Source organism: Tupaia chinensis, unplaced genomic scaffold (genome assembly GCF_000334495.1).
Source record: "Tupaia chinensis unplaced genomic scaffold, TupChi_1.0 Scaffold145559_1, whole genome shotgun sequence".
Taxonomy (NCBI): Eukaryota; Metazoa; Chordata; class Mammalia; order Scandentia; family Tupaiidae; genus Tupaia; species Tupaia belangeri.
Genome location: NW_006205416.1, coordinates 7,283 through 12,683, shown reverse-complemented (window position 1 = coordinate 12,683; position 5,401 = coordinate 7,283). Strand labels below are relative to the sequence as shown.

The 5,401-nt window shown below is 39.9% G+C and overlaps 1 long non-coding RNA gene across 1 annotated transcript; it reads left to right on the top strand.

Moving 5' to 3' along the window:
* The first annotated feature begins 224 nt into the window (after nt 1-224).
* On the top strand, nt 225-1,382 carry LOC106733858 (uncharacterized). The gene is made up of 3 exons (XR_001369716.2): nt 225-329; nt 744-775; nt 981-1,382. It is a non-coding gene; the product is annotated as an uncharacterized LOC106733858 (long non-coding RNA).
* The last annotated feature ends 4,019 nt before the right edge of the window (nt 1,383-5,401 follow it).

The window sequence follows — 5,401 nt, the reverse complement described above, 5'->3', positions numbered from 1 at the left end:
TTGACCAGAGAAGGACAGAATGAGAGACAGACAGATAGATAAAGCAAGCCGCCAGGTCCAGGACTCGAACCACAGTCAGCCAGGTGGGAGTCCAGAAACCTTAACTACCAAACCACCTGACAGCTCCAAGTCTATACATTCTTAAATTGCATGCTTTTGTAGGATTTCTTCTTATAAAATATTCTAATTATTGATATACACTCTCTTCTTTCCTGCAGGAGCTCAATCTGAATATTCGTGGACAAAGATGCTAAGTGGAGCTATAGCCTTCCTACTTGGGTTTATCTTCCTTCTGTTGGGGGTCGTCATCCACCTCAGGGCTCGGAAAGGTAATGAGCCTCTGATGGGGCCCTAAAGAAGGGCCTGTGGCTTCCCCCACTTCCCACCTTCCCTAACATCAAATACCTGAAACGAGGAACCATGACTGTACTTCTCAGGGACCACTGGGTAGTCTTTTCTGAAGCCAGAAACATTCCAGGGCATAAGGAGAGAGAGCGTCCTCTGTCCTAATTGGGGTGTTCTATTTTTTTCTATTTTCCCCAGGATACATAGAGACTCGATTTTCTGGTGATGAGGTAGGTAATATCTTTTATTCTTTGTCTTTGAGTTGCAGGTAATTTTACTGGTCCTTTAGTTAGAGAGAAACACCGGGGATCAGGGGCACAGGGTGGTTCTGGCTGGGTGGTACCGCTTCCTGAGTCCCTGGAATGGGAGGGTGGGGTTGTTTTTTCTATTTTCCCCAGGATACATAGAGACTCGATTTTCTGGTGATGAGGTAGGTAATATCTTTTATTCTTTGTCTTTGAGTTGCAGGTAATTTTACTGGTCCTTTAGTTAGAGAGAAACACCGGGGATCAGGGGCACAGGGTGGTTCTGGCTGGGTGGTACCGCTTCCTGAGTCCCTGGAATGGGAGGGTGGGGTTGCCGCCCAAGACCTTAGGTCTGTTCTGCAGACCTCCTGGGCTGTTCTCCCACTGCAGGTGTTCGCAGGGTCTGACTGAAGCTATCTCCTGGAGCCTGAAGTTGTACAGAGCGGCCTGGACCCGAAGCTAGCAAAGGACATTTATGAGGTTCTGGAATGTTCTGGGTATAACTTTCCTCCTTGAACCTTGGAGGAGTCTGGAGTCTTGAACTGATTCTGGTGTTTTGTTTTCTGAGATTGTGCATCTTCCACCCACCCGCCCTTCTTCCTAACTTTGTTCCTATTTGAAGATACTGTTTGGAAACCCCTCTAAGATCTATTCCTTCACCTCAGAACTGTTAGGGCCGACCCTAACTCCATAGTCTTACCCCCAGTATTTCTATCTCCCAACTGCAGTCTCCATAGTCTTTGGAAGACAAATGTTCAGAGTGTCACTGTGTTTTTAAAAACTTAAAAAAAATAAAACAGGGATACAGAAAACCACAATGTATCATTTAATGGATTATTTAAAACCCTGCAATCATCACTCAGGTCAAGAAACAGAACTTGCCAGCTACTGCAGAGGATTCCATGTGCCCCAGGCCAATCTCTACCTCTTTCTCCCTTCAAAAGTAATCACGTGTGACTTGTAGAGTAACCACTTTCTTATATATATATTTTTTGAGAGGTTTTTGCTATAGGGCGCATGTGCTCACCAGACAGACGGAGACAGAGAGACAGAAAGCGAGAAATCACCCCCCAGGAGGGATGGCCTCACCGCAATCCCTTCTCCTCCATTCTCCTCTTGGGATCTTGGGCACACACGCACACGCGCCCGGCGTGAGTTTTAAGCCACTGGGTCTGGGACTTGAACCGCGGTCGACTATGTGGGAGTCCAGCGACATAGCCATTACACCAACTGCTGGTCCCTCTTGTATTTCTTTATAGTCATTCACCCAAGTGTGCACTCCTGGACACCAGACTTAACTGTCTGTTACGCTTCACAGGTTTCTTCTCTATCCCTTTCTTTTCCTTATGATTAAGGTGTTGGAAAGCCTGAGTGAGTCATTTGACCTGAAGAGTCTCCCACACTCCTGATTTTGCTGACCGTATGCACATAGTACAGTTTAACACATTCCTGTCCTCTGCACGTCCTATAAATGGGCCCCTAGGTACAGAGGCTGGATCAGACCCTGGTTTGATCCTTTTGGAAAGTTGTGGTCTTTCACCTTAAGATTCATTCTGGACATTTGTTTCTCTTTTTGTGATGTTAGCACCATTGATGCTCATCAACTAGGTCTGTTCACGGGACAGACAGAGACAGACAGAAAGTGAGAAATCATCCCCTGGGGGAATGGCCATGCCACAGTCTCTTCTCCTCCATTCTCCTCTTGGGATCTTGGGCATGCACGCACACATGCTCAGTATGAATTTTAAGTCACCAGGTCTAGGACTTGAACCATGGCTTACTACGTGGGAGTCCAGTGACGTAACCATTATGCCATCTGCTGGTCCTATTTTCTCGAAATAAACAAAATGAACCTACCACTTCAAGGAAAATGATATTGACAGTGAAAATTAGATTTTTAAGAGAAAATAAAAATTTTGAAAAGCATGTTTTCTATAGCTTACCATTATTTTAAGATTTTTCTGATGTCATTGGTGGTGATATCAGTGAATATGGCTTTTAAAAACATTGTTTATGAAATGTGTCAACATTTTAAAGATCTGTATAACTTTCTAAGTGACCAATGCTTGAAATTATGAAATTGTACATGGATAAAAATCCATTCAGAGTGAAACATAGACCAATGAAATTTAACATAATAGAATATGACAAGTTTATTGATGAGGTTTCAGATTCCATATTGCAACTAACCTATAACTACTATTTGTTGAGTTTAGATGTTTTATCAGAGAATAATATCAAAGATAGCTGAAAAGGATATTAAAGTTCTTCTTCCCTGGACCTCGTGGCTAATGGAGCTGGATCCAACATGGCTGACCAAAAAGTTTGAATTCTGGCCCCAGAGGCTTGAAAACCCAAGTAGGCACATGTGTGTAAGTGTCCAAAATTCCTATGGGATGAAGGAATGAAGGAGAAGGAATTGTGACGTGATCATGCCCCATAGGAGGGGGTGCTTTCTCCCTCTCACTCGCCCTTTGTCTCTGTCTCTCTCTCTTGCTGGCAAGTGTGTGTGTGCCCTCTGGAAAAAAAAAAAAGTCTTCCCTTTCCAAGTACATAATTGAGTGATGCCAGATTATCTTTATGTACTTCAACTAAAACAACATATTGCTACAGATTGAATGGAAAAGAAAGAATATATAATTGAACTTTTTTTTTTTTTAACTAAGTCACACATTAAAGAGATTTTTAAAGATGTAAAACTATGCTCCCTTTTTTACTGTTTTTCTGTGCTGGAAACTATAGCTATTTTCCCATAATGATATTTTATTAGTGTTAACATATTATAAGTTTACTACTGTTATTTAAAAACACATAAATATTCATGTTGCTTGATGTAACTCACATATACTAAAGCTCTTTGAGGTTTCAATTTTTAAGAAAGCAATGAGATTCTGATACCAAAATGTTTGTGAACTACTGATGTAGTCATTGTGATCATTTGAAGCTCTTTCTCTACCAGGTTCCTCAGGAAGACCTTAGGGGAGTGCCTTAGTATGTTCAAGCTGTTGTAACAAACCACCATAGATTGGGTGATTTATAAAAAACAGAATGCACCAGTCACAGTTCTAAAGTCTGAAATTCTATTATCAGTGCCAGCATCATCAAGTTTTACTGAGGAACTCGTTGCTCACTAATTTCTCATATGATGAAAGGAGTGAAGGAAATCTCTGGGGTCTTTTTAATAATTCCATTCATGAGGTCTCTGCCTTATGAACTCCCAAAGGTACCACCTCTTAATTTGATCACATTGTAAGTTAGGACTCAGCTCATGAATTTTGGTGGGACAAGATACTCATAGCAGGAAGTTCTTGTACTTTACAGTTGAAAGTCAGTTTTGCTGGATATAAAAATCTTGGTTCCTATTTTCTGCTCTTGAGTTTCTTAAAAATATTACTACATTTTAATGTAACATTGTTATCAAAAAGTTTGATGACAGTTGGGGCCAGGAGAGTGGAATGGTGGTTAAGTCAGCTGGATCCCACATGGCCAAGTGCACAGTTTGAGTTCTGGACGTGGTGTCTTGAAAAACATGCCGAGTGTGCATGTAATCATGAATTGAGAATGGAGGAGATGAGATTGTGTCATGGTCATCTCTCCTGGGGATGCTTTCTCACTCTCACTCTCTCAATCTGTCTCTGGAAAGTGTATGTGCTCTGTGGCAAATAAAAATGTTTGATAATAATTTAATTAATTAATTAATTAATTTTTTGCTACAGGGCACATGCGCTTGCTAGAGAGAGACAGAGAAAGAAGGCGAGGAATCATGGAATGACTACATCACAGTATCTTCTCCATTCTCCTTTTAGTAATTTTGGGCATACATGCACACATACCTGGAGTGTTTTTCAAGTCACTGGGTCTGGAACTTAAACTACATAGTCAGCCATGTGGGATCCAATGCCTTAACCACCAGATCACCTGTTGGTCCATCTCTGTTGTTAATTTTTTTGTAAAATTAATTTCTTCGATTTTTAGGAGGAGGCATAATTCAGGAAAGTTTCCTTTAACTTTGGAGAGCTCTCTCTCTCTCTCTCTCTTTTTTTGTCATACTGCTAAAAATATATTAGCTTTGTTTTTGAGAGTTCCTGACCCTGTTTCCATTCCTTACTTTGAATTTCTTTTCCATCATCTCCTTGCTGCTGTGATTCTACTCTGATTCTACTCTTCCAGATTTTCTCTGTCAGGTTCTGCCTGAAGATTTTTTTCTAAAAATCTTATGGTTTTATGTTTTATGATTCTTTTAAATTAATTTCTATACAATGCATGAATTTTTCTTTTTTCTTTTTTTTTTTTTGCCTGTGGATGTCTAATTGCTTTAGTACCATTTGTTGAAAAAGCTAATTTTCCTCTGTTCAGTTGCTTTTGCATCTTGTCAAAATCAGTTGAGTATAATGTGTTGATTTACTTCTGTATTCTCTACTTTATTCTACTGATCTATGTGTCTATTTCTCTGCATTGACATGCAATCTTGATGACAAGACTATATAATAGGGGGCACACTGATTTTTCAATCATCTCCATCAAGATTATTCTAGGTATTCTGTTGTAGTTCCTTTGCCTATCTATATACAGTTTAGAATAATCTTGCCTGTAGTCCACAATAAATCTTGCAGGGATTTTGATAGGAGCTGAATTAAAACTTTTTGTCAATTCGGGAGAATTATTTATCAATTTGGGGAGAATTTTGAGTCTTCCAATCCATGAACATGGTATACTTCTCCATTCATTTAGTAATTTTAACATGTATTTTGTTAGTATGACTTTCAGCATATAAATTTCACACATGTTTATTAGAATTATACCTAAATAAT